An 11,281-nucleotide genomic window follows, 5' to 3' on the forward strand; every position below is an offset into this window, starting at 1 on the left:
AGCCATAGCTTTAGTCCAAGTTGCACTAGCAATAATGTTTTTACATATATAAATACACACACAAAGAATTATATAACACTAATACTGATAAAACAAACGAGCATGAGTGTGAAGCTGAATGGGATCTTAGTTTAAGCCGGGGTGAGCTAACTTTTTTAGGTTGTGCTCCCCTTTTTAGCCCTGCAATTAGCTGGGTCCCCCCAACCTGTGGGAAGACCACAGGAAGGGAAGGGGGACGTGAGGGAAGATGGAAGGGTGCTCAGGGAGAGGACCCCAGCAGAGTATCTCTTCAGTTCAGGAACTTGCTGACTGTCCGGCCACTTGACTCAGGTCCTCTGTGAATGCTGATTGGTTCAGCAGTGGGGTGGGGGGTTCCCTTGGTAACACAGGAGCCATGCGGGAGAAAGAGGGCTGAGGTGGCAGCAGAAGCTGGGGGAGAGCTGATCATGCTGCACGCCCCCCTTACAAAATGTCACCCCCCACTTTGCACACCCCTGGTTTAAGGTCACCAGAGATTTTAAATGGATACCCATTATTTGCATCTCAAGGTAATGGTTTAGTGTTTGTAGACTCTCTAAGATCACAGCAGTACATAAATATTCAACTAGGCCCCCTATTCCCACCAACACTTAACATTTCAGAGAGAGCCTGGGAATCAAGTTATATATTTGGGGCTACTCACTTATCGCATTCATAAGTTTGTGTTATATCCCCAGCTTTTAGGACAGAAACTGGCTGACCTCATTTGTCGAGTACCTATAACAACTGTAGGCTCCTGTGAGAACAGTGTTATCACATACTTGCACAAGAGATATGCTACCTGACCTTGTTTTAAAACCTGCACGTTACGTTAAGGTAATATGCACATTTTTAAATCAAATGTAAAGTTCGCACTGGTATGGAATGTTCTGTTAGCATTTTCCATTGAAAAGGAATGCCTTGAAAATTTGAATTAAATCCTTTATTTTTAGGTTGGATTATCCCAAAATCAAACATCCTGGTTTGTCAAATCAAAACTAACTTATTTCAGATCCGTTAATGTCTCTCTGCTGGTGACACTGTTTCCTGGGAGCTGTAGCTAGGGTCCCTTATGTCTTTGCTCTCCTCTCTAGACTGTACTCCCTGGATTATGAAGGATGTAATCTGGCCTGGCTCTCCTCTGCGTAATTTACTCAGTACTTCCTGGGGCTCCCCGACTCATGGAGGAGAGTGGCAAACAAGGCACTGTGGGAGCTCATGCACACACAGTTTAACAGACTAGCCAAAACAAAAATTTTCTATGCATCCAAATGGAAGTTTTACTAATTTTATCATTCAGTGAAAAAATTGGTATTGCAACTCTCCATTCTGATTTGGGACAAAGGCATTTCAATTTCCCAATGCCTGACCAGCTCTACTGTAAAAAAAAACAGGCATAAGAAATTGTGGCCAATGCTCTTTTGTTTCATGTTACACTGCATTCACAGAGCAATCAACTGCAGTAAAACCTGTCCTGCAGTGGTACCTAGCTGGGATTGGTTTTTATAAGTCAAGTCAGAGGTTTATTTAATGATGGATGGGAAGTTTTTATCTGAGTATCTTGCACTAAACATGAACTGTTGCTTTCAGTAACTACCATCCTCCTGAGACATCAGGTACAACCAGCAGGGCCCAGGCCATATCTTTCACAAGGCTGCCATCTGATTTTTTGTCCTTGTGCATATCTTCCATTGTGATAGGAGTCAACGACCTCATTCTTTGACAACTAACTGCATCTCAGCTTTCCTACCACCAGCACATGCCACCATTTTTCTACTCTCTTGGTAACAGTAATATAGCTATATGGCCATGATAGCCACCACAGGTGTTTACCTGAAAAGGCACTTTGCAGCCAAGCCAGTGTGTCCTAAATACTAGTTCTCCTCAATCCCAAAAGACCCAAACTAGCTTTCCCCTCTTCTTCACTCTCAGTCAAAAAAGGGACCGTCTGCATGCTCACTCTGGGATTCTCCATCACCCATCTGCCATTCATAGTTAAGAGCCACCTCCCTCCAGGTGCTCTCAGCTGTGAAAGTAGAGGGGCCTTGCTTAATAAGGTCAAGGGAAAAATGACATTCTAAGAAACCATAGCTACTTTTTGTGGAACCCAAACCATGCACTCCCACAACAGCACCTACCAGCCATACAGGGTCAGACCAAAGGTCCATACAGCCACGTGGCCAATGCCAAGTTACACAGAGGGAATAAACTGAACATGTTAACTCATCAAGTGATCCCTCCCATTGCCTAGTTCAGCTTCTGGCAAAGAGTCTAGAGACACCATACCGGCCCATTCTGGCTAATAACTATTGGTGGACCTATCCTCCATGAATTTATCCAGTTCTTTTTTTAAATCCTGTTAAGGTCTTGGACTTCACAACATCCTCTGGCAAGGAGTTCCACAGGTTGGCTCTGTACTATGGAAACAAATACTTCCTTGTGTTTGTTTTAAACATGCTGCCTATTAATTCCATTTGATGAGCCTTAGTTCTTGTGTTATGAGAAGGAGTAAATAACACTTTATTTACTTTCTCTACACCAGTTAAGGTATTATAAACCTTTATCATATCACACCTTAGTCATCTCTTTTTCAAACTGAAAACTGTAGTCTTCGCTCTCCTCGTATGGAAGCCATTCCAATCTATACCCCTAATAATTTTTGTTGTCCTTTTCTGAACCTTTTCCTATTCCCATGGATCTTCTTTGAGAATGGGCAACCACATCTTCATGCAGTATTCAAGATGTAGGTTTACCAGGGATTTACACTGAGGTAATAGGCTACATTCTGTCTCATTACCTATCCAATTTCTTAATTATCCCCAACATTCTGTTGACTGTCCATGGAGTGGATGGTTTCAGAGAACCCTCCACAGTGACTTCAAGATCTCTTCCCCGAGTGTAACAGCTAATTTAGACCCCATTTTATATATACAGTTGGGATTACGTTTTCCCATGTGCATTATTGTGCATTTATCAAAACAATTTCATTTGCCATTTTGTTACCCAATTACCCAGTTTTGTGAGGTCCCTTTAGCCCAAGCCATCCAACAGCTGCCCTGGTGCCTGGCGATTCAAAAGGGTGCAGGCCTCCCAGCTACGGCAGCTGCTACTGCCCAGGGCCTTTAAATTGCTGCCAGGGCCCCAGGTGGCGGGGTCTGGGCAGAGTTTGCGGCTGGCAAGGTAGGAGGTGCACAGCATGGTCCAGGCGGTGCTGTGGGCTAGCTGCCTCCAGCCCTGCCTCTTCCAGGACCATAGAGCTACCCCCCAGCTTGCTCATGGGCCTAGCAATTCCATTGTCCCCCATCTCCCTTCTTTAGTCTGAGTGGTTAACCGCCCTATAGTGTACTTTGTGTAGCCTAGGGCCAGCGTGTCTCTGGAATACATGGTGACAGCCCACACAGTTCTAGCAACTAGGGTAGGTAAATCAGCAGCAGGTTGTAATGCCTGGAGATCACAATGGACACTGGATAGTTAAAACAGTGTCATCTCTGCTTCAGACAGATAAACTGACTTTAAAGTCCGTCTTTAGACGTCAGCAGCTGGCTACCACAAGCATGGAAGGGAAAACACGGTCCCTCTGGAAAGGCTGACAGTTTTTTACAGATATTCTTACCACTGCTGTCTCAAACACATTTAGAATCTGGTCCAGCATTTTAAACAGTGATGAGAAGATCAGTTAGAGAGGTGAGGACAAGTATGGGTGGAAAAGAAGATTAGGGGAGAAAGAGTTACCAACCAAGAACATAAACCCCATCCATTCAAAGAAAGATATCGCTCTCAGAGCAGCCTTGGAGAAGCAGCTACAAAGAAACGTACACAGCTTTGCTTAAAGAGGATTACAGGAAAGCATATTTCAGAAGATTAATGGCATCCCACAGAGGAGTGGGCTTGAGCCTTGTAAAAGGCTAATAGATGAGTTCCCTAGAGTGACTGGCAAGTAATCATTTGCCATGATATACTGTTTCTCTCTTGCTGAACAAACTGTTAGCAACATTAGCTCCATTATTCCCTGTTAATCCTGTTGGAAGGGAAGATGAACATAAAGAGGAGAGTAGTAACAGAGAGGAAGCCGTGCTAGTCTATACACTATCAAAACAAAAAGCAGTCAAGTAGCACTTTAAAGACTAGCAAAATAGTTTATTAGGTGAGCTTTCGTGGGACAGATCCACTTCTTCAGACCATAGCCAGACCAGAACAGACGCAATATTTAAGGCACAGAGAACCAAAAACAGTAAGCAAGGAGGACAAATCAGAAAAAGATAATCAAGGTGAGCAAATCAGAGAGTGGAGGGGGTGGGGGGAAGGTCAAGAATTAGATTGAGCCAAGTATGCAGATGAGCCCCTACAGTGACTCAGAAAGTTCCCATCACAATTTAAACCATGTGTTAATATGCCAAATTTGAATATAAAAGCCAGCTCGGCTGTTTCTTTTTCCAGAACGGTGCGATAATACTTCTTCAGTAACACACGTACCTTTAGGTCATTGACAGAATGCCCCATTCCATTAAAATGTTGACTGACTGGTTTGTGGATCTGGAGTGTTTTGATGTCTGTTTTGTGCCCATTGACCCTTTGTCTAAGGGAGTTAGAAGTCTGTCCAATATACAAAGCATCTGGGCATTGTTGGCACATGATGGCATATATGATGTTAGTAGAGGAGCATGAGAAAGTGCCCGTGATTCTGTGAGTAACCTGGTTAGGAAATACCATCACTGGACCTAACCAGGTTACTCACAGAATCACGGGCACTTTCTCATGCTCCTCTACTAACATCATATATGCCATCATGTGCCAACAATGCCCAGATGCTTTGTATATTGGACAGACTTCTAACTCCCTTAGACAAAGGGTCAATGGGCACAAAACAGACATCAAAACACTCCAGATCCACAAACCAGTCAGTCAACATTTTAATGGAATGGGGCATTCTGTCAATGACCTAAAGGTACGTGTGTTACTGAAGAAGTATTATCGCACCGTTCTGGAAAGAGAAACAGCCGAGCAGGCTTTTATATTCAAATTCGGCACATTAACACATGGTTTAAATTGTGATGGGAACTTTCTGAGTCACTGTAGGGGCTCATCTGCATACTTGGCTCAATCTAATTCTTGACCTTCCCCCCACCCCCTCCACTCTCTGATTTGCTCACCTTGATTATCTTTTTCTGATTTGTCCTCCTTGCTTACTGTTTTTGGTTCTCTGTGCCTTAAATATTGAGTCTGTTCTGGTCTGGCTATGGTCTGAAGAAGTGGGTCTGTCCCACGAAAGCTCACCTAATAAACTATTTTGCTAGTCTTTAAAGTGCTACTTGACTGCTTTTTGTTTTGATAAAGAGGAGAGGTTTATGATTAACAGGAATGTAGCTTCAAAGAAAAGGTACCCAGAACATAGCACTCACCCTACAGCAGTTTAAAAAAACAAAAAATTGGGAGCTGGTTAAGGTTCCTTAAAAGTTCAGTAGAACTTGGCTGCAGATTAATAGATTTTGACTTCAACTTTCATGTGTTCCTTTAAGTAGCTTGCTATAAGTACCTGCTGTGAAACAGTAGTTATGGCATTCCTGTAGGACTCTTGCAATTTTCTCTTCCTCTTATGAATACTTGCAGGAAGGGCATTCTGCTTACCATCCGCACTATCTATCCCGTAGTGTTCTTGACATGTTCATAATGCCATCAGTTGAACCTCACCTATGCATCCAAAAATTTATCCGATGGAGAGTCTGGCCTTGTGTACTTACATCACAGATAGAGGTAGTTAATGGACAAACACTAAATTTAATACATGGTAAGTGCAAGTAAATGAAAGCAGTCAGTAGGTAATTTCAGTTCCATCAGCAGTCTAAGTGTTACAGAGGACCTATGTCCAGAGCACCAGAACTTCCTTAAGATCCTACTGACTTCAGAAAGAGCAATCTATGTAACGTCTTTGCTCGTCCGCTAAAAATGGAAACAGTATCTGCTGAAATGGCTATCAGAGTAGAGAATCAGGCCATAGTCTGAAGGCAGAATAATCCACTTTCTAAAAGGGATTATTGAGCCTGGAAAGGAGAAGAGTTACACTACTTAAAATGAGAGAAGATTTACGAAGTGCACAGTATTAACTGGTCAGTCATTCCCCTTTCCCCGGCCCCACAGGATGACACAGGAAGCATGCCATAAAATTATTCACAAGTTGTTGGTACTGCCAAGCACCCTCAAGTACTGACTTCAGAGGGAATGCTTGGAACCTTGCAGGCCTTGAGTGACCATCAGTGCCCCCCCCTTTTTTTTTTAAACAAAGGAGGAGCCAGTACTCAGCCAGCTCTCCACCATCCACCCCCAGGCAATCCCAAAATGGCACATACCAACACTAAAAAAGCATGGGCAACCATACTGCAGAAGAGAAGACAGGACTTTAAAGTCTAGCTCAGGTGACTGAAGGAGAAGGTTGTTAGGTCAACTTACAACTCCATTGATATGAGCAGGGCTATTTTTCTGGCAAAACTGTGTTCCAGCACCTTTTCCCCTCCCCCCACCCCCCGTGCTGCCATTTTTAAAAGGCAGTGGGGCAGCTCTGAACCACACGTGTCTCTTTAAAGAACCATTTGTGACTCCCTGCTCATTTCCTGCCTCCACCTGCTGCCCTGCTGGGATGCAGATGCCAGCACCCACCTCACTTAGGTGGGTGGTTGGGCTGGGGCTGGTGCAGGTGGGGTGGCTGGTGCAGGCATGGAGCTGGGAGAGGGTGAGAAGTGGGGGACAGCTAATGCCCTTTGTGTGTGGAGGGTGGGGATTGGGACATGCATGGGAGGGCTAATCTGCCTGGAGGCAAATTGGGCCCTGCTAGGGGGCACTTAAGCCACACCGGGGTGGTTTGGGTCCTGCCAGGGGGCAGTTAAGCAGCTGAGGGGAAGCTTGGGCCCCATGTGGGGCAGCTAAGTCACTTCAGGGTGGTTTGAACCCCCGCATGTTAGAGGAGGTGTTGGGTATTGGGCCGGGGGAGGGGCGGGGCATGCCACCACCTCTCTTTTTTTTTTTAAAGAAAAAACACTAGATATTACTGATAAGTAACGAGCTAGATCTGAATCCTCACTGTGTTCTGCATCTTCTCTGACTGGCCCTTTTTGCCTCTGTAAATTTATGAATAGTCTATGTCAGGGCTTCTCAGTTTATGTCATGTGTTGACCATTAACCATTCTCAATTAATTCTAAAAAGCTCAGAGGAATACCACTGTTCATATTCCTGCATCTCCTCCTCCTCCTTAATGAAATGTTTTGTGTGCCATTAAGAACATAAGAATGGCCATTACTGGGTCAGACCAAAGATCCGTCTAGCCTAGTATCTCCTCTCCCAACAGTGGCCAGTGCCAGGTGCCCCAGATGGTGGTGGACTGAAGATAATGATCAAGTGACTTGTCTCCTGCCATCTATCTCTAGCCTCTGACAAACAGAGGCCAGGGACACCATTCCTAACCCCTGGCTAGTAGTCTTTTATGGACCTAACCTATCTAGCTCTTTTTTGAGCTCTCTTATAGTCCTAGCCTTTTCAGCCTCCTCTGGCAAAGAGTTCCACAGGCTGACCGTGTGCTGTGTGAAAAAGAACTTTCTTTTACTAGTTTTAAACCTGCTACCCATTAATTTCATTTAGTGTCCTCTAGTTCTTGCATTATGGGAACAAGTAAATAACTTTTCTTTATTCACCCTCTCCACTACTCATGACTTTATATATCTCTATCATGTCCCTCCTCCGTCTCCTCTTTTCTAAACTGAAAAGTCCCAGTCCCTTTAGCCTCTCCTCATATGGGACCCATTCCAAACCCATAATCCTTTTAGTGGCCCTTTTCTAATGCCAAAATATCTTTGAGGTGAGGCGAGCACATCTGTACGTAGTATTCAAGATGAGGGCATTCCATAGTTTTAATATAAGGGCAGTAAGATATTCTTTGTCTTATTTTCTATCACTTATTTAATAATTCCTAACCTCCTATTTGCTTTTTTGACTGCCGTGGCACACTGTGTGGATGTTTTCAGAGAACTATCCACAATAACACCAAGATCTCTTTCCTGATTAGTTGTAGCTAAATTAGCCCCCATCATATTGCATGTATACTGAGGGTTATTTTTGTCAATGTGCATTACTTTACACTTATCCACATTAAATTTCATTTGCCATTTTGTTGCCCAATCACTCAGTTTGGTGAGATCTTTTCAAAGTTCTTCAGTCTGCTTTTGTCTTGACTATTTTGAACAGTTTAGTATCGTCCACAAACTTTACCACCACACTACTCATCCCTTTCTCTAGATCATTTATGATCATTAAAAGAAAGAATCTATGTGAAAAATTAAACTAAAATTTAAGTTAAGCTGAAGAAAATTCCCATAATAAAATACTTTGTATTTGCATATCATCTTTAAGATTGAATTTTTGGAGCTTCTGATAAACAATAAGTTAATTGATTAACTAAGCCTCACTATATTGTTGAGACGGGCACGTACCAATTGTGCAGATGGGTTAACAAAGGCACAGAAGACTTGTTCAGTTGTACAGCAAGTAAATGTCACAAGTAAAGATAGAACTCAAGAGCACTTTTTATCTGATCAATTTTCAATATTGGACCATACTGTTGCCTCCATGAAAAATATGGTGTTCATCCTAAAGAAATATAGTTTAGTATGCCAGCAAAACACTTAGTTTTACTTTTCTAAAGCATCACTTCAGTTCTTAGACTTTCCATCTTACTAGGGTCACTTAGGAGGCATGTGGCATCAGTTCAGCTGCATTAGAGCTTATCTCATAACCCCACCACATTGAACTTTCTCCCTTCTTATTTGGGAAACTATATTAAAAGGGGTTTAAACTTTAACGCCCTAATGTAGAACTCAACTCAATTAAAAAAAACAGCTCATCCCTCTCTGCTGGCAATGATACAAGCAAAGATAGGATGGGGCTAACTGGTTTGGATGGAACACAGATGAGGGGTGGGTTGAGGGGGGTAACTTTGTTAGACAGGGAAAAATAACAACAGCCAGAAGCTTGGCTGGAGTTTGTGTCAGTGATAGCAACCCTAAACTTCGTATTGGGTTAGACTGGCCAGAAGCCACTGTTCTCAGAAATGGCATTGTCCAGTTCAGAACAAACAGAGCGTAGATCAGTTTGCTGCCCTAAATCCAGCACAATTTTCCAAGTCCTTGCTGGCTGAAGGGTAAAAGGTGTGTGTGTTCCTGAACCAGAAACACCAGACCCAAAGCTGATCTGAACTTTGGGGGAAGTTCAGCTCCATGTCTAAAATTGCATTGACCGGTGTGCTCTTCAGAGCATGCCAAAACAGATCATCAAATCCAAATGCCCTCTGGCTCAGAGGAAGATCAGTTTTAGACCCATATTAGCAAACCTGTGCATTAAAAACATCTGTTCCATTCCTCTGTGCATATTTCATTGTAAAATAGAAGTTGAAACCAGACTTCTGTCTATAGAGCTGACCCAGAGTAGAGTTGGAACTTGGGGATAGGTGGGAAAGCAAAAAGAAGGAGTTCAGGTTTGTAATGATTTCACCATTTAAAAAACTTCGTAAAGTCTGTTTTTTTTTCTCTTTTTTTAACCATTTGGGCTCATTGTTACTGAAAAATAAAAAGTATAAATTTCTTCTGTTTTAATAATCTTAGTTATTTTGGAGCATAAGCTTTTGTGGGCAAAGACCTGCTTCGTCAGATGCATGAGCAGCCACTCATGCATCTGACAAAGTGGGTCTTTGCCTACCAAAGTTTATTCTCCAAAATATCTATTAGTTTATAAGGTGCCACAGGATTTCTTGTTGTTCTCGAAGATACAGACTAACACGGCTACCTCTCTAATAATAATATTAGCGTCCACTTTCTGAACTCCTTCTAGAAATTAAGCTTTTCTATTTATTGGCACCACCCGTGAACAAAACTGTACACAAAACTGTACTACGCTACCTCTCAAAATATAAACACAATCACAAGTCCTTGGTCATGAGAAATTTTCCAGCTACAGTTCCACCTCCCTGGTCCAGCAACCTGGGGCCTGAGCAGTCCCGGACCAGGAGAGGTCAATCCCCGCAGGGCAGACTGCAGCCGAAGCTAGGGAAGAGGCAGCTGCAGGGCCTGGGAGCCACAGCCAGATGCTTGTATCCCTCATCTCTGAACCACCAAAGGGCTCCGTGGCTCTCTGATCCAGGAATGTGCATGGTTGTACCAGACATGGATGTTGCTGGACCAGAGAGTCACAGATTTTAGAGGTTCAACCAGTACTGCTCTGTCTCTCCTCCTCCTTCACTCAAAAACTGAGAAAATAGCTCTGTCTCCACCTCATCTGTCCAATCTTATTTATTTTCTATTTTTCTGCTAATTAAATATGAGCGCTCTTTGAGCTTTATTCAAAGTTAACTTGTAGAAGATGCACAGCTTTTATAGGATTTTAGACAAACAGATAAGTACTGAGGGAGGTCTTTTTTGGGGGCGGGGGGAGCAGGGAGGAGATATGTATAGATTTCTCATAAAAATAATGAGATCCCTGTATTTTTAGGATGTTAGCCATTGAGCTTAATGATGTGCTTATCTACAGGTGCAGCACAGGGCAGAGATACTGCAAGTTTCTCCATGTTACATGGTTCAACTGTGTTTTGAGAAAACCCACCCCATGAGAGGTTCAACCACTAGGCTCAGTCACCCCTTCTTTCTATTCAGTACCAACTATGATGTGAGCCTGTGATGTAGATGCCACTCCAGTTGAGAGTGGAGGAAGACCTTTTTCCTACAAAGGCTCTAACAAAAGGCAAAAACAAATGCCAGTCACTGTCAACATATTTTGGAGTCATGCCATTTGGTCACTGTATCCTATGAGGAAAAATCCCCCAAACCATCCAAATATCACCAATAAAAATTTATCTCAAGTTCCTGCCAGGCCATGTACTGGAAGTGAACATGAGTGAGGAGGCTGAATACCTACTTATTCTGGCATACCTCTCACTGGTCTTGGAGTAGAATTTCAGGTTCAGGGGCAATGTCTAAATATTAAAGAACTGTGACGGCTCCTTATTTAGCGCATGCGGAATTTTCTAATGCACGAGTGAGCCCCTGCCTTATGATCCTTCTGTTTATTGCTATAAACGACAAACTCCTGGTAAAGGGGCCTGTTCAATGGGTAAGTAACTGCTAAGACTACTGAGGTCTAAGGGGCTTTGTGGTTTATTTCCCCCCTTTGTTAACTTTGATTCAGGTCTATCAATGGTCAGTCTGGGTTCCCTAGCATAGATGAACTCCC

Source organism: Carettochelys insculpta, chromosome 1, assembly GCF_033958435.1.
Source record: "Carettochelys insculpta isolate YL-2023 chromosome 1, ASM3395843v1, whole genome shotgun sequence".
Lineage (NCBI taxonomy): Eukaryota > Metazoa > Chordata > Testudines > Carettochelyidae > Carettochelys > Carettochelys insculpta.